General features: G+C 42.2%; 1 protein-coding gene across 4 annotated transcripts in view; it reads left to right on the top strand.

Annotated features, from left to right (window-relative positions):
- The window catches only part of SSBP2 (single stranded DNA binding protein 2), a 1,934,337-nt gene that overhangs the window by 1,149,757 nt on the left and 765,261 nt on the right, over positions 1–19,319 (top strand). The gene's annotated exons all lie outside the window — the stretch shown is intronic.

The raw sequence follows: 19,319 nt of genomic DNA, 5'->3' as shown, positions 1-19,319 counted from the left end.
TCGTGCTGTCTTTGTTTTCATATTATAAGCAAAGGAAAAAATATTTTACTGTTATTATAGCAACATCTAGTGGTAGAAGTTGAAAAAAGCTGTCTTATAATGAACCTTTGTTTAAAAAAGGGTTAATTTCTGGGGGTGTATCTATATGTTTCTAAGCCAGGTTCATAGAATCCACTTAGACATTTCTCCGGTTCCACTAGTCATTGCAACTGTCCTGCTCTGAATTACTAAATGTGTTTTTGCAAGTATAGTTTAAAGATTTAGGCATAATATAGTCGCAGTGGTACAGCTGTTAACATACTGTCCCACAGTACTAAGTTCTTGGTTTAGTTTCCGACTTTGATGTCTTTTATGTGGAGTATGCGTGTTGTCGTGTGCATGTGGTATTTCACTGGGTCTTCCATTTTCCTGCTACCACATCCCAAAAACTTGCAACTATGCGAATTTGTTATGCTGCAAATGACTATTAGGATATACAAGTCAACTGCATTCCTAGCATACCCCTATCATAGAGTAGTTCTTTACTTTATGACTAGTGCTGACATGGTTAGACTGCGACATGTGACCTGGAATAGAATAAAGAAGGTATAGCAAAATGAATGATTTCTAGGTAATGGTTGATAAAGTCTTGTTAAAAGGAAATGGTGGCTTTCATTGTCAGGGCAGTGTTATTTTAGCAGTATATCTCAGCGCTTTCTCGTCTGGCAGTACAACCACCAGATACCAACTGAGCCTGTCTACCTTGATACTGATCGCAGTCACCTTGTTCATCTTGCTCTTTATAACTTTTTGTAGGGTATAAATGACGGTGTGTTGATGATAGAAACTGATCACTTTGAAATGTAGATTTTATTTCATATTCCTAACCTTGACCAATTTTGTGTCCTATTCTTATATGTTAGTAAGTGGCTTCAGATGTTGGCTGGCTTGTTTTCCATATAGTGTTGCCCATAAGGAATAAGATGTCATCTGGCAGGTGTAAAGTAAGGGCACTGAGTAGCTAAAATATATATATACTAATGAATATACAGCTAGAAGATAGCCCACTATTTTAAGACATGCATCTAGGACCATTTGAATGCATCTTTGTTACCACTTTGCATAATGGAAGTCAAATAAAAGGATGTCAATTTGTTGAGGAACCTGTGGTGCAAGGCTATGTGAAATGCTCTTTCCTATGCAAATAAATAACTTTTGCTTGCCCTTCATCCATAATGTGTCATTGAATACTAATGAAAGTTCATTAGGTTTCTTACTGATAAACCTTCACCAACGGGACATAATGAACTAGGACATCCACACAGTCTTATCTGAAGGTGAAAAGAAATGAAGTTGTATGGTACTTCCTTGAGAACTGGATATTTATTAAAGTAACTCATCAGTTTTAATGGGTCCTTAGAGATGTTTTTTATTTTCTAAAACTCTTTTGGGGTCAGAATACTTTTTATTTATTGGATTTTTAATGGGTAAAGAGCTATTGAGTAGAGCTCCTGTGCAGAAGAAATTGCATTGTGTATCTGTATGTCATTAACAAAGCAATGACATCAAACTAGAAACCTCCCAGACAGGACTGTTACAGATTATTTTCAGTCTCAATATGATGGGGGGCATTATGCTTTATTGTGCCATACTTTGCTGTTGCAGCATCCCCACAACTTGGTATAGTAAGACATGGAAATTCAGCTTTACTGCATAAAGCAATTCACTGCCACATGGTGAATATATTTATGTATGCTTGGTACACCACAGCAGTGTGGACCTAGAAGGTAACTGACCTGCTAGTGCAGCTTTAGTTTTAGTTTTTATTGGGGTATGTCTTCACATCTCATGGTACTTTTTCAATATTTCCTTATCACTTCCCATAGGTCTTCTTGACTGTGATATGTGTACACTTCACCAAGTTATGTTGTATTGAATGTGTGTACGATGTTATGGTGCCATGATCAAATGTAAATAAGGTAGTAATGATCTATTTTAATATATTTTTCTTGGATCATTTTGGTAAGTAATGCAGTGGCATTGTATGCCAGAGAAGACCAAGGTGGGAGGAATGCTGTAGATAGTAATCATTACAGCTATTATAAGGGACAGAAGGTGGGAAAGAGGTAACGGACAAAGACTATTTCTGTATTAACTTTTTAAAATAACATCATGTGGAACTGGTGTCACCCTCAAAAATGGGAAACCATATATTATCTTGTAAGAAGCAGGAGGTTAGATTTCCATGAACAAGCATCTACATTTATATTTTTAAGGGACAAGCGGTAGATAGGGTAATCCTTAACGACAGAAATGCATCTTATTTTGTAAGGCATGGAAGGGTAGCCCTAGACAATTGCACATTAATAACTACACAGTGGGAGGAAGAGAAAGGCAGAAGTTACAGGTGTATGAACTATGTGATTGCTGTAAAGAGCAGAGATGGATGGAATGCATACTGAAGGCTGCTGTTATACTACATGAGACTACAAATGGTTTACTCCTCCCATAGGTAGCTTGCACTATGTGATTTGGTCCATGGTGACTCTTGATCACATACTGCAAGCTGCTTTCTGCAAGTTTTAATGTTTTCATGAATCCCAGTTCACAGTTATTACAGTAGAAATAAAATAAATTCAATCCAGGCATAATGATAAATGGATTCAGTCTGCAGCTGAAAAGAAAGGGAGATAATGGAATAAAGTACAAGAATAATTACTTATTTTAAAAGTATATGGAGTCTGGGGAAAAATAATTTTTAAACAGTTTTGCATTTATTCAACAAGTGAATTGCACGTACTAGAAATGGCAGTAGTAAATGCTTTATCAACAGAAGATTATTGGGCTGTTTGACTCTCATGAGGAGTGAGAGTATCTTTTAGAGGTCTAATACAGTAAACCAGAGGGACCCTCTGTGTCCACATGGCAGTCACAAATTTGGGAATGTTAAAATGAATGCATGGGAGAGGTGAACTTCCTCTGTTTCATCATTTCAAAAAGCTTAAAATATGATTGAACAGTCTTCTTGGTTGGTCCCACTGCTGATTGATACATTTTAAGGTGTTGCTAATTACTTGTTGAAAAGCCCTGATGCCACTACCCCTTTTTCTTTAGTTGATTGACCATATTTGCTGTCCCCCTTAGGAGTGCTTATTATGAATAGAAACCCTGTGGACAGAGACCCTATTGTCAGATTCAGCAGTTGCTCCTAAATTGAAGCAAACCCTCAGCCAATATCTGTCCATCCCCCAGACCACGAATACAGAACTGTAGACAGGCAGACAAATTGCATATTTACATCTTCCACATTATCTGTGAAGCTGCAGAACTATTAGACTTAGGTGCTGTACCTCTGTGGAGACTTGTTATATGTAGTATAACTACATTTGATGTGAAATACTGTATCCTTTCTCTTTTAGGCTTGTAATAATGTCCAGGCTTCCACAGCATCTGTGGTTGGCAGCTGTCTACCCTATATCACATATGGTTCAATGGATGGATCTGCCTTACTGCAGTGAGTGTAATGCCCCCCCCCCCCCCCCCACACACACACACACACATGAGAATCAGTGGTGGCTGATGACTTCAAAGCAATGGGGGGCTGCAGGAAGCAACTGAATGGGTGGAGCTAAATACAGTGAGTCGGGGCTGTATTATAGCAGGTTAGTAACAGTTACCTTTGATCAAATAAATGTGGTCAGTCACTTTCATCCACAGGCTGCTTAATTGCAAAGCCACTGTTACCCTCTAGTCTCTTCTGCACTCCCCCATTGTCCTCCCCTGTTTTCCTCACATTCTGGCCTCACACCATCCAGAGAGATTACTTCATTTTTGCTTTTTCTTACTTTGTCACCCGTCCACCTCCAGTGCTTTTAATACTCTGTAACTGGACAAGACTCCATTTTAATTTAAGTCTGGAAGAAGCAACTGAGTTAAGATGGGGGTCTGCTAGGGTCCCAGAAGATGTAAAGTTGTAGATGCTCTGGGGTGCATTTAACATTTTTTAACTAACTTTTGACTTGAAAATGATGGCCTGAACAAAAAAATCATGAGTAAATAAATACATTCAGTCTTTCTGGGAATAGTGCACACCTTCCTGCGCCCTCCCAAAAGACAGGTATTCTCTGTGTACCACTCTGATATTAGATTGGGATGAAAAGAAAAAGAGCAAATGGCCAGAAGTATATATTGTACTGCTGAGTGTCTGTGAGAAGAAACCAAAGGACTTTTGATAAAATCCACAAAAGGAAAATGACTGCACATGTAAGGAATGAACATCCCAAAACTCAACAGGACAACCAAGTGCTGTTATATGACAACACTAATCAATGTACCACTCCGCCAGTGACCACTTGCTGTAACAAATATCCTGCCCAGACCACCACAGACATCTACTTATTCAGTGCACTTCTAACTTAAAATTTATAGTTCTTGCCCTTCAGTTGCTGGCCTCTTGCCATTTTGTTCTGGCATTATCTAACATAGTCGGTAGTTTATTAGTATTAGGTCTTTCTAGTGATAATAGTATTGTTATTGTTGGTAGATATTTAAATAGCTTTAAAGCTTAAAATTAAAATATCTATATTTTCTGTGTGTGTGTGTGTGTGTGTGTGTGTGTGTGTGTGTGTGTGTGTGTGTGTGTGTGTGTGTGTGTGTGTGTGTGTGTCTGTGTGTGTGAGTGTGTGTGAGTAAGTGAGTGTGCATGCCTGCTTTGTTTTTGCCTCCTAGAATGGAGCAGAAGACTAGCTTCAAAAAATGTTCCAAGTGTGGACATAAAATTCCTTCTCATGATTTATGTGTGGTCTGTTTGGGAGTAGTACACTTTAATTCAAATTGCTATATCTGTGCTGCCTTTGGACCCAGAACGCTGTCCAGTAGGAGAAACAAGCTGATTCTTAAGTGCCTCCTCATGCTGGATTGGGAGTCTTTAAAATCCCCCAAAATTGACAGAGATGTCTTCAAAACAGAAGGATTTGGAGCCAAAGAAACGGCAGGCAGAAGCTTTGGCTCAAGTTTTGGCACAGAAAGGGCCTAGCCTTGAAGACACTCTGGCCTGAAACCCAATGCATACCCCACCTCCAGATCTTGAATCTTTGCCAATTACCATTAAAGACTGTTCCAGGAGACTAGAGAAACACATTTCCAGACCTGCATCTGCTTTATCCACTAAAGCCTTTAAGTCCTATTGTAGCACCTCCAAAATGGATTTGGATCTTTTGCTGCAGAAGTTCCTTTGAACTCAAGTCGAGATGGGGGTCATTGCAACCCCACTGGCTCCAAAGCAGACTGGATCCATGTATTTCACCCCTATCCAGGTTATTACATTGGCCTGCTCTACAGCTCTGGTTTTCTAGGATTCATATGGAGAACTGGGTCCTGTGACTCTGGAGTCTATGAACTGTGTCTCCAGGACTCTTGGAGAGTTGGAGTTGACCTTTCAGTCACTGATTCTTTTGGATCCAGTGACTGAGGCTTGGAGCTGAGAGGTTGGGTGGATGGCTGTCATACCTCTCAACCACGCTGAATTCCTCTGCATTTACCAGTTTTGAGGTCCAAATAATGGGGTGCCACGAATTCCTGAGTGGCCCCCATTATTCCCGAATTTCCTGGCTTTATTTTTTTCCGGCAAGTTTCTGCTGACATATTCACGTGCGTGATGACGTCTGTGTCATGAGCAGCCTGCCAGCCTGTCAGAACTCAGCTGAGGGCTGGAGGGGTGTGACTACTGACTGACTGACTATACTTTGTTAATGTTTATAGTCAGCAGCCAGCAACGTGCAAGAGAGTCGCATGGGTATCGCATTGCAGCAGGCAGCAGGCATCAGCTAAGCTTCCTAAATCCTAATTTTCCGGTGTCCAGAGTCAGACCAGTTTAGAGAGGGAGGGACGGGAGTCTGAACTTGCTCTGAGCCTTGGACCTAGAGTGTTTTTTTGTTTTTACTTAGACTTTAGTAAAGTTTAGTTTAGATAGACAGATTAAGAAAGGCTACCTTGTCCCCAAGCAAGCAAGCCGTTCATTTTACAGTGCAGCAGTCTCGGACACGGGTCTGAGCGGTGCGACCAACCGGACCGGTCATGAAGAAATATATTACTGCTACTTCTTCCCCTGGCTCCTCTGCCACCTTCAGATAAAAAGATAATAAGAAAAGAATTGAATTTTCAGATTCAGTCATGATGATTATTTATTTCATTAGCTGCCCTGGCTGTGTGTAAGTGTGTGATGCTATGATTGTAGTATGATAGTATCATAGTGTGTCCGTGACCTGTGTAGCTTTGTTTTCTAAACAAATCCCTTTATCTAGTTAGTTAACCTCCATTCTGTTTGTATTTTGATTTCTTCTTTCATTGTTTTAACAATAAATATTTAAAGTATTGTTTAAAAAATTTAATTCACTTATAGTTGCAGTAATTCTTTGGTATACAGTTGTTATAAAGTGAACAACCTCCAGCTTTTGGATTGTTTTGACACTAATGCTGATTGCTTAGTCAAAAGTAACAAAAAAGGTTTATGTAATTAATACTTCATTGCAGGTGCAAAAATATAAAGCACAAAATATGGTGAAGCCTTTGCTGTCACTTGCACTGTTGAGTACTGTTAGTTAACATTTTGAAACAGTATTGTTATTTATTTGAAGGCTTCAGTTGTTTGCAAGGTAAGTATTACATTAGGATTTCTTCTGAAGCAGTAGCTTTAAAAGGCAGTGACACAGCACGATGACTCCAGGATGGAATTACAGTCCTGTTTCACCATGATGTAGTAGTATGCAAAATATGGGCAATGCTGTGGTCAGGTTTTGCTGTCCCTAGGTGTTTAATATTACAGCCACTGTGCTATCATCTTTTTATGTGTATATTGTTTAATGAAATCTTGGAAAGTGAGAGGATGCCTGAGGAATGGAGAAAAAATTTTTGGTACCGATTTTTAAGAATAAGGGTGATGTGCAGAGCTGTAGTAACTACAGAGGGATTAAATAGATCAGTCACAGCATGAAGTTATGGGAAAGAGTAGTGGAAGCTAGGTTAAGAAGGGACGTGATGATTAGTGATCAGCAGTATGGTTTCATGCCGGGAAAGAGCACTACAGATGTGATGTTTGCTCTGAGAGTGTTGATAGAGACGTACAGAGAAGGTCAGAAGGAGCTGCATTGTGTTTTTGTAGACTTAGAGAAAGAATATGACAGGGTGCCTAGAGAGGAGTTGTGGTATTGTATGAGGAAGTCGGCAGTGTGAGAGAAGTATGTAAGGGAGGTGCAGGATATGTACGAGGGTAGTGTGACAGCGGTGAGGTCTGCGGTGGAAGTGATGGATGCGTTTAAGGTGGAGGTGGGATTACATCCAGGATCAGCTTTGAGCCCTTTCTTATTTGCAATGGTGATAGGTTGACAGACGAGATCAGACAGGAGTCCCCGTGGACTATGATGTTTGCAGATGACATTGTGATCTGTAGTGAGAGTAGGGAACAGGTGGATGAGACCCTGGAGAGATGGAGATATGCTCTAGAGAGAAGAGGAATGAAGGTCAGCAGGATAAAGACAGAATATATGTGTGTGAATGAGAGGGAGGATAGAGGAATGGTGAGGATTCAAGGAGTAGAGGTGGTGAAGGTGGATGAGTTTAAATACGTGGGATCAGTAGTTCAGAGTAATGGTGAGTGTGGAAGAGAGGTGAAGAAGAGAGTACAGGCAGGATGGAGTGGGTGGAGAAGTGTCAGGAGTGATTTGTAACAGACGAGCACCAGTAAGAGTGAAGGAAGGTCTATAAGAGGGTAGTGAGACCAGCTATGTTTTATGGGTTGGAGACAGTGGCATTGACAAAAAGGCAGGAGTTAGAGCTGGATGTGGCAGAGTTAAAGATGTTAAGATTTGCACTGGGTGTGATGAGGGTGGACAGGATTAGGAATAAGTATATTAGAGGGTCAGCCCAGGTTGGAAGGTTTGGAGACAAAGCCAGAGAGGCAAGATTACGTTGGTTTGGACATATGCTGAGGAGGGATGCTGATTATATTGGGAAAAAGATGCTAAGGATGAAGCTACCAGGTAACAGGAAAAGAGGAAGGCCTAAGATAAGGTTTTTGGATGTGATGAGAGAGGACATGTAGGTGGTTGGTGTGACAGAGCAAGGTGTAGAGGACAGGAAGAAATGGAAACAGATGATCCGCTGTGGTGACCCCTAACGGGAACAGCCGAAAGAAGGTGATGATATATATACTGGAATGGATCAAATGTTACTTTATTAGTCAGCAGGGGTAAGTTTCTTCATAAAAGGTTTCTGTGCGCATGATAAGATTCTGTGGCATATATGAGTTACTTTGCAATTTCTGTGTGTATGGTAAGATTCTGTATGGGTTACTTTGCAATAGAGACATCTGCTTTGTTGTGTTTTCATAGGTGTTTACTAGGTTAATAACCACAAGGGCCTTTTTAAAGCTAGCCATGCATCCCAAATCTTTGACAAGTTCTGATACCCTTGATAAGTCTAAGCAGGAGCTTGGGAGATGAAACATTTACAAGTTAGGGCCTGGGAGAAGAAAGATACGTTCGTGTTTTAGTGTGCTACGCTTAGTTTAAGATGGTATCCTTTTTAGTGTTTTATGTAAGGCTGCAAGATGCATTTTTTTATATTATCAACAGACAGATCAAAGAGAGGGATTGAGAATCTACATTATACATATTTCACTGCTTAAAGTTATTGTTACTGTGAGCCAAGGTGATTTAGTCCTTTCCTCCACTGCAGGGTGATCTAAGAGTTGGTGTATATAATGTGGCTGGGATGCAGGGGGGTTTTGTCCCCACAACAAAATAAATCCTAAAAAGGTAAAAAGTGATTTATTTTAGTTTTTAATGGGTTTGTTATTTAATGTGGTACTCATTCAGTTGTGATGTAATGATTCATCTACTCAGTTGATGTTGACTCGGGCATATGATATAAATCCTATGTGTCTAGAAGAAAAAATATGTATATCTGTGTGCGTTTATGCATTTATGTACATATATATATATATATATATATATATATATATATATCTATATGATATACATATATATATATATACATACACACACACATATATATATATATATATATATATATATATATATATATATATATATACATAGATTATATACACACATATATATAGATCCTTATATACATACACAAACAAACATAAATACATTCCATACTCCCTGTTGCTTAACTTAATGCACCGCTCTACTAGCTCTGAGAGAGCTGCAGTAGTGAGAGGGTTAGCATTTGGCATTCAAACCATGTAAGTGTTTATATTTCAGATCACCAGTAATAGTAGAGCTACTGTCATTGCTAATAGCTTACGGATTATAACTTTTAGGTTGGTACAGCCTTAACACCACAGTAAGCTATTCTTCACTGTCTCATTTTCACACATGTACACCATAGTTTATAACAATTCAGTCTTCTGTTTCTCAGCTGACACACACCATAACTGTCCAGTCAGTGTACTACTTGTTATAAAGAATTTGTGTGATTGTTTTATATGTGTGTAGTAGTAGACTAGTACAATAAGTTAATTTTATTTTATATAAGAGAATTGTATTTTAGTTTTATACAAGTTCAAAGTTTTATACAAGTTCAGATGTTAATAATCTAAATAAAACAGTTTTGCTCTGGTTTATAGTTTATTTAAGGAAGAAGGCTGAAGTGTGGCTGCAGCTGCAGTTAATTTTAGTTTTATAAAATGGATGGCACAGTGGTACAGTAGCATTGTCGCCTCACAGCAAAAGGTCCTCCGGTTCGATTCTCAGCTGGAGTGCCTTCTGTGCAGAGTCTGCATGTCCTCCCTGTGTTCATGTGGGTTTCCTCTGGGTGCTCCGGTTTCCTCCCACATTACAAAGACATGCTTCTGGAGCATTTCTCCCCAGGCCTCTGCTGAAAATTGGCTTTGTTCCAAGTTTGGCTTTTCCAGTTAACAAATGTTAAATAATTAAGTTGTATTTTAGTTTTGTACAAGTTCAAATATTAATATAAATAAAACACTATTGTTGTTCATATTTTGTGTTTTCATGATCATATTTTCGTTATCTGTTCTTTAGTTTGCATTTAAAAGTTGGCATCCCACTATTCCATTTGGAGTGAGTGGGGCTACATAATTATGTATGCAACTTTTATGGTAATCAGCGTACAGATTTGTACCTATTTTTCATGGGCCTTTGTTCAGATTTTTGATGTTTCCAGGTTGAGAGGTATGATGGCAGTGTTAATTTAGTTGTGGTCTACCACTTTCGAAAACTCTATGCGGATCTTCTATTTGGAACCGTCTGCTCACTTGGATCCGAGGAATCAACCCAGGCCACTGGTTCTCTCCTCATTTAAGGGATTGGACCCAATTGTGGATGAGATTTCCTCAGATCCTGCTGAAGTAGGAATGACTTTCAGAGTGCTGAGGTGAATCATTTCACTCATAGGGCAGATCCAGAGGAACCTCAGACCATGGGTCATCCCCTTGACTAGCTCTCCTTGGGTTTGGCTTCAGACCAAGCATCATCTAGGCAGTCTCGTCCCATTGCACCAAGCCTACTGCCTTACAGTAGCAACTTAGCCTTACAGCTGCCCTCTGCGGACTCAGGTTCTTCATCCGGTGAACCACCTAAGAACATGGCATGCAAGTGGAAGCATGACAGGAGTGTGTCACATCAGACATTGATTCAGATGGTAGAGAGGGTTCCCCACAATTCCCTTCTGAGAGATGCTGGAACTCATGAGGCAGAGGGGATCCTGACTAACCGAATCTCCCTGTATGGATGAAGCAATGCTGTTTGAGGCATATGGTATGATCCCCCTCTACTTCTTGCATGGTTCCACCAGCTGATGAAATGGTTGAGCTGGCAGTAAAATTTTGGAAAGAGCCAGATACATCTTAGACAGTCACACTGATAAAATGCTTTGACCCCTAAAATATAAACTCTTTTGGGCCAAAACCTCTCCTGTATAATTCCATCGTTATTGCAGCAGCCGCCAGAATAAAAACTGCCAGAGGACTCTTCTGTTCATCTGTCCATTAAGGAGTCTCAGGTCATGGATAGACTAAAGAAGCATGTGTATGCATCCATCACCTTTGCTGTCAGGGCCGTGAACAACTACTCTTATATGACTAGGTTCCAGAGGGGCCTAGCATAACAGGCTATATCCATTCTAAAGAACCCCATCACATCAAAGTCAAAGAAACCACTCCATGCTACTCTCTCAACCATGACCAATATTATTTCTTCACAAAGCTGCAGCAGGAGCAGACATTGTTATGGAACTCCATGCTTGGTTTTGACTATGCGACTTTGTGGACAACCTTAAAAGTGTCCTTCATTAATGCATTGTTTGATGGAACCACCTTATTTGGTAAGACAGTTAAGGAACGCATGCAGAAGTCCAAGCAAGATGGCAAGATGCTGTTTACAGTGGGAATGAAATACAGGCTGCCACAGTGCATATTTAAGAGGGACCAAAAAGATGCTTGATCACTCTTGTTTCTCAAGTCCTGTCATCAATATGACTCCTTTCTGACAGGTGTGGTCATGGCAGAGGCGGTCACTTCAGCTAACACAAGCCCAGAGGCCAAGGGGGTCTGCAGAACCAGGGTTTCAGGGGGTTCTTTCTCTGATGGGAGACTTCAGAATCACTGAAGGGTTGCTCAACTGAACCACTCTGGACACAATATAAGACATGTATTCCTCTACCCTCACTTGTGGTGTGCCATCATCTGAGACAGTTGAGTAAGAAGGATAATATCCAGATGTCATTACATTCCATTTTTGTAAACTCCACCCCCCCCTCTCCTTTCCCATTGCCGGTTGTCCCACCCAATCAGGCAAAGGCCACTATGTCAGAAGTCCTGTTACAAAAAAGAGCCATCCAGTAGGTCCCACCAGATGAGCATGGGTCAAGATTCTACTTGTACTTCTTTTTGGTTCCGAAGAAAACAAAGGACCTCAGGCCCATTTGGAACTTGGTCTCCTGAACTCCAATGTTGAAAAGACCTGCTTTCAAATGGTCATGGTGCAGTCTATTCTTCCATGTTACAGAAGAATGAATGGATGAGCTCAGTAGATATCCAGGATGCTTATCTTCACATAAAGATTCGGAGGAGTCCAGGAGATTCCTGTGTCTGTTTGTGAGAGCCAGCCATTACCAATTCAGAGTCCTGCCATTTGGTTTCTCTGCAATCCCAGGGTGTTTAACAAACGGGTGTTTAGTAGCAGCAGTTAATATACAACTTCAGGGGTTCAAAATTTTCCCATATCTTGATGACTGTCTCCTGGCCACTGCACTTAAGGATTCCCTCCTCCAGGTGAAAGATTATCTTCTCCACTTGTATGTACCACTGGGAATCACTGTGAATTTAACAAAATCCACTTGGTCCCCACTCAACATTTAGCTTTTCTGGGGTGTCTCTTGGACACATCAATTTCACAAATATTCCTTCCCTTTGAGAGGATTTATCCTCCGAGACAGGCTGTCAGAGTCCATCTAGATGTAAACCACCCTACAACATGATCAGTATTAAGGGCATTGGGTTTAATGGCAGCATCTATACTTATGGGTCAGTTTGCCCAGTATCACATGAGGATTCTAGGTTGCTTCAGTCTCACTGATTTCAGAAATATGACCCTTTATTAACATTATCACAGTCCTGTCAATCCCATCTGAAGTGGTGGCTCCACTCTTCCTTCATAGCAGCAGGAAGACCTTTCCAAGTTGTTCCTGTAGCAGTTGTAACCATATATACATCCCTAGGGTAGGTGGGTGTATTGCAAAGGGAGAATGGTTCAGGGTGCATGGTAAGAATCAGAACCTTGTCTTCACATCAAGATCCTAGATATTAGTGCAGTTCTCCTTGTTTTGCAGGAATATAAGGACTTCCTCTAGGTGTGATGAACATTCAGATGGACAACATGACATTCAGATGAATAACATGACAGGGGTCTGGTGTATAAACAAGCAAGGAGGGACCAGATCTTATGCCGGGAATCTGCCATGAAGCCATGAGAGTTTGGTAATGGGTGATGACCTCTCACCAGTTTCTGACAGTAGCACACACATCCCTGGGAGGCTCAACAACCTTGCGGACAGGTTGAGCAGAACTCATTTTCCTCAAGATTGATCCTTAAATTCAGTGGTATCAAAGGCAATTTTTGGCCATTGGGGTGAGCCATGCTGCATTCTATTTTTAATCCTACAGGACTCCCAAGTGCATCAGTTATTTCACAATCCTCCCACATGCAGAATTGAATCATAGAGATGCTCTGTCCAGTCCTTGGCCTCCAGGGCTGCTTTATGCTTATCCTCCCTCTTCCCCTCATGACCAAGTTCATACAGAAAGCTATTTGGTGCAAGGCCAAAATCACCCTCATTGCCCCTTAATGACACAGATTTGGTTTCCCCTCCTAAAACTCCACCTGAAGGAATATACTTGGTTCTTAGATCCAGTTCTGGATCTAATATTTCAAACATCCAGAGATCCTCATCTGGACCTTCCCAGTATGAGACAAACTGCTTGGTTTCTCTAGTTCTGATGATGGCATGGGACAATTCCCTTTCCTCCATTTTTTTACAGCTTCTCACAACTTGTCAAAAATCTTCTACTCGGAAGGTGTACCACAATAAATGGGTAAAGGTTTACCATATTGACTGAATCTCATAACATAGATCCCATTAGAGCCCCAGTAGCAGACATTCTCCACTTCTTATCTTCCACGTCTGCAGCAGTTTCTAGCTTCTCTACAGTTAGGGTTCAGTTAACTACCATCTCCCCTTTCTATGTGGGTTTTTAAGACCAGTCATTGGCTTCTCAGAAGATGTGCAAAACATTTCTAGAGGGTATTTCACATAAGACCTCCTATCAAGGATCTATCTCCCCATTGGACATGAACTTTGAATGAGAAGCCAAGCCCAAACCTCCTTTTGAACCAGCAGCTTCAGTGGATTTAAAGTTTTTGTCATGGAAAACATTACTGTTAGTGGCAGTCACATCAACCAAGAAGGTACCAGAACTCGATGGTCTGTCTTTGGTTAGTGCATATATAATTTTCCATGAAGATTGGGTTACTGAACTAACTATCTGATATTGTTAATCCTCATTCATTCCTTATGCATGGGTATCGGTTCCGACCTCAGAACCGAGCCGGCCATTTTCCAAGCTTGCGTCAGCTACAAACTCTCGAGCTAAACTCTTACCCATAATCCCCCTTTCCCTGTTACCTCAGATTTAGTTTGCCGTGTTGCCATTCCGTCGTGTCAAGCTGCTTCTCTTGAGCTAAGTATAGATATTTGTTGTCAGACTAGTCATACATATAACTTTTTCTGTCAGAAAAGTTTCTATTTTTTTGTCTCTTACCCAATCGCATTTAGCGACCATATTTTCGTGAGTTTTCTTCTCTTTACTCTGCACCTTTTACCGCGAGGTATTTCTCCCTTACTATCATTGGTAATCTCTTCCTTTCTTCATACCTTCAGGTATTCTTTTGTACCATTGCTGGTACCCTTTCTACTGTCCCCTTTTTTCTATCATGGCAGATAAGAAAGGTAGTCCGGAATTCAAAAGGTGTTCTGATTGTGGAAACAAATTACCTACATCAGATGCACACTCTTTGTGCGTTTATTGCTTGGGTGTGTCTCACTTATCTGTTGACCTGCCCTTTGCTATTTGTAAAAATTTTTCTAACAGAACCTTGTTGGAAAGGAAGAATAAGTTGTTGCTGAAGAGACTTCTCAAATCTCCCTTTTCAGAGGCTATTTCTGGGTCGGAGGCTTCAACCCCCTCCTAGAGCCCATAAGAAAATTTTGGATGATCCTACTAAGGCCAAGTGTTTGCCTTCATCGCCGGCTGTGGACACCCGCCAACCAAGACCTAAAAAGGCTAAAGTTTCGGCTTCAGAGCACACTCAGTCAGCCCCAGTGCTTTCGGTGCCTAGGCCTTCAGCACCAAGGCCTTTGGCACCATCAGTGATCTCGGCTCCGTCTTCTCCTGTAGCCTTTACTATATCAGCACCAAGGGGCTCCTCGGTTCAGACTATTATGACTATTGCATTGGCACCGACCGTTCAGTTGGCGCAGACCTTGACCACGTCGGCTCCGACATCTTACTCGGAACTGATGTCTCAGTTATTGGCTCCAACTTTGTAGGTTCCAACTTCGGTACCAGCAACCACTTCGGCACCGAACCTTGTGTCAGTGCAGACCATGACCTTGGCACCAATGATTACCTCGGTGCAGACACCCATAGTCCAGTCTCTCTTGGCACCATTGTTCTCAATGCGGACTGGTGAGGTGGGCACTGAGCTTGTCTCTTTTGTGAACAGACCTGTTTCTCCCTCAGTCTCCGTGAGGTCTACTAGAAGCCTTTCCGAACACAATGTGTTGCGTCTTGTGGATCAAGTGCTTCTGGCCAGAGGCCTTTGATGTCCATTGATATAGTACAGTCTTCCCCCTCTGCGGTTCCATTTATGGATCTCACTAAGGAACCACAGTTGCCTTCGTGGCAGGAGAGTTTTGCTACAACCAAAGATGACAGTTGTGACACATTTAATTTGCTGTTCCACAGCCATCCGGGGACTCCGAATTGGCAGGCTGAGCCACTTATGGGAGGGGTGACCCCTGTCCTGGACACTCACCCCTCTTCAGGTGGACCAGCTTTTCAACTGATGGAGAAGGCTCTGGCTTCTGCTGGCGATACTGTGCTTTCTATCCCCCCACCCTCCTCTCTTCCTGTGGATGCTCTGGTGGTGGTGGCCACAACAAAAAAGGATCTGGCGGAAGAAGAAAGCCAGACTGTCCATCCACCTAACAAAGAGTCCCGGGCCCTGGACAGGATAGGGAAGCACACTTTTGCGTCAGCGACCTTTACTATCAGGTCCCTGAATTATATGGCACACTTTACCAGGCTTCAAAGGGATCTGATTTCCAAGCTCTCTGAAACCTTGGCTAGTGCCATGTCTGATGAGGTCCGTGACAAAGTGGCCTCTCAGCTGGTCACCATTGAGTCAATATCTAACTCCTCTATGCGACTGATATCTCACGCATAAGAAGGAGCTGCTAGAGCAGCGGGTTCAGCTGTGGTCTTGAGATGACAAGCCTGGATGCGCTTCTGCAATTTCGCAGAACCCTTTAAGGCTTCCTTTCTTAATGCTCCCATTGAGGCCTCTTTGTTGTTTGGACCCAAAGTTAAAAGCACACTGGCCAGATGTGAACAGGATGGTAAGACCTTTTCTGCTGTAGGTGTCCGTTATTCTTCCCCTCAACATTCTTTCTCCCGAAACCAAAAGAGTGGGAAGATATTGTTTAAGAAATCTCAGGGTCCTTTCCATGACACACAGGCTGAGTTCTCCCCTAGAGGCAGAGGGGGAAACTCACAGGGAAGATGCTCCTTTCGGGGCAGAGGGGGTCTGCGTAACCAGGGTTCCAGGGACTCCTTCCCTGGCCAATCCTACCAGCACTCCTGAAAAGCGGCCCAATTCCTTTCCTCTGGAGGTTGTTGGGGGTCATTCTTGTACCTTTCTGCCTGGCTAACCATCACCACCGATTCTTGGGTACAAAGGATTATAACCAGAGGTTATCATATCCCCTTCGATCTTTGTCCTGTCCCTTCAAAAAAACCTTCCCGACGTTCCACCCAGTCGAAGGGAAGAAGCAGCACTAGAGATAGAAAAGCTGCTAAGAAAGAGAGTCATCCAAATAGTCCCTCCAGACCAGATAGGATCCGGATTCTACTCAAGACTATTTTTGGTGCCAGTGAAAACTGGGGCTAGAGACCAATTTTGTATCTCAATGTATTGAACAAGTTTGTGAGAGTACAAAAATTCCAGATGGTCACAATACAGTCTATCCTTCCGCTTTTGGAAAAAGATGATTGGATGTGCTCGCTAGATCTTCAAGATGTGTACTACCACATAAAGGTGGACAAGCCATCAAGAAGATTTCTGCGCTTCTCTGCAGGAGCCGGTCATTACCAGTTGAGAGTACTGCCCTTTGGACTCTCTACAGCCCCCAGAGTGTTCACAAAGTGCATGGCAGTCGTCACAGGCCACTTGCAACTACAAGGATTCCATGTATTTCCATACCTAGATGACTGGCTCATTTCCGCCCCCACCAGACGTCTACTGGAAGAAGCCCTGGCATACTCTCTCCTCATAACCATAAACTGGCAAAAATCCAATCTCACCCCATCTCAGTCCACAGAATTCATAGGGGTTATCTTTGATACAAAGAACTGCAGAGCTGCCATTCCAGAGCACAGAATTCTAAGGATAAAGTAACAACTGATCCCAATCAGTTCAAGGGAGAGATCCACAGCTCACTCTGTCCTACAGCCGTTGGGTTCCATGGTAGCCTCCATCACCATTATCCCCCTGGCCAGGTTTCATATGAGGCTTCTACATTGGCTACTGCTCACACAATGGTATCCCTTTCAGCATCCTCTTTCAGCCAAGATTTGAGTAACCCACAGATGCAAACAGGATTTAAATTGGTGGATGTCACACAATTTGTCACAATGGTCTCTCCCCTTCTACCCCAGCAACCCAAGGCCACAGTGACCAAAGACGCCTCCCTGATGGGGTGTGGGGGGGGGGGGTCTATGTCAGGGACAGTCAGTCCAAGACACTTGGTCCGAATCGGAGGCCCAACTGCATATAAATGTTCTAGAGCTGAGGGCATTCCATCCTTTGCTGCTGTCTGGGATGATTGCGATTCAATCAGACAACATGGCAGTCGTCTGGTACATCAACAAACAAGGTAGAACCAAATCTTACCCCTTGTTGAGAGGCCATGAGGATATAGCAATGGGCAATGGCTACCAACCATTTTTTACTAGCATCGCACATTCCTGGGAATTCCATTGTGACAGCAGACAGACTCAGCAGGTGCATTCTGCAACCTCACAAGTGGTCCCTGAATCCCTTGATAGCGGCGGAGATCTACCACCGCTGGGGCTGTCCTTGCTGTGACCTCTTTGCATCCTAGATCAACTACAAATGCAGAAACTACACAGTCACCCAGGGACGCTCTAGTCCACAATTGTTCCTCGGGTCTTCTTTATGCATTCCCACCTTTTCCCCTCATTCCCCAGTTTCTGAAGAAAGCCCATCGGTTGAAGAGCAAGGTGATCCTCATAGCACCATATTGGCCTTGTCAGATTTGGTTCCCCTTCCTTTGGCCTCACCTACTAGATCGACCATGGATTTTCCATCCAACCCCAGAGTTGATCTCACATCTGCAGAACCTGATTCATCCCAACATGGACAGCCTGAAGCTCACAGCTTGGCTACTCCAATTCCCTTGATTGTCAGGCAGAATGATCTTTCTTTACCAGTACGTGACATTCTCATTGCATCTCATAAGTCTTCCACTAGAATTACTTATCTAAGCAAGTGGAAAAGATTTACCTGTTGGCTGAAAGTAAAACAAGTAGATCCCTTCTCAGCACCAGTGTCGATAATTCTAGAGTATGTGGCTGACCTTTTTCAATCGGGTCTATCAGCCTCTACCATTAGAGTTCATTTGGCTGCAATATCTAATTTCCATGAGGGTGTCCAGAACTCCTCTCTTATGTCACACAAATTGTGCAAGACTTCCTAAAAGGTGTGAATCATCTGAAGCCACCTTTTTGAGAACCTATTCAACCATGGGACCTATCATTAGTTCTACAAGCTCTGACAATGCACCTCAGATATTTGTCATGGAAAACCTTGTTTTTGGTCGCCATTACTTCTGCCAGACGTATCTCTGAGCTTCAAGCTTTATGCATCAAGAGTCCATACTTGATTTTTCATAGAGATAGAGTATCTTTGAGAACTAATCCTTCATTTCTGCCAAAAGTGATCTCCATTAATCAAACTATTGAATTGCCAGTTTTCTTTCCCAATCATTCAAACAGAGGAGAGTATTGTCTACATACCCTAGATATCCACAGGCAAATCCATTTTTACTTAAACAGGGCTAGGTCCTCTTGTAAATCTGACCAGTTATTTTTGGCCTATTCTGGACCTAGATTAGGATCTGCTGTTGCTAAGGTCAAATTAGCTAGATGGTTGAAAGACTGTGTGACCTTCATTTGTACTACCATGAAGGCTCATTTGACAAGGTCGGTGGCAACTTCTGCTGCCTTCCATGCCAGAGCTTCTTTACATGACATCTGTGCAGCTGCAACTTGAGCTATGCCTCATACCTTCATCAATCATTACAAATTGGATTTGGCTTCCAGGGGAAGAGCATCTTTTGGTTCTATGGTGCTGAGGAATGTCCTTCCATGACAGCCTCCCAGGAATAGAGGTAGCTGGCGACTCTGTCCCATGCGTAAGGAATGAACAAGGATTAAT

Source organism: Protopterus annectens, chromosome 2.part2 (genome assembly GCF_019279795.1).
Source record: "Protopterus annectens isolate FY-2018-M chromosome 2.part2, PAN1.0, whole genome shotgun sequence".
Classification (NCBI taxonomy): Eukaryota; Metazoa; Chordata; order Ceratodontiformes; family Protopteridae; genus Protopterus; species Protopterus annectens.
This window is presented reverse-complemented; position numbering and strand designations above follow the sequence as displayed.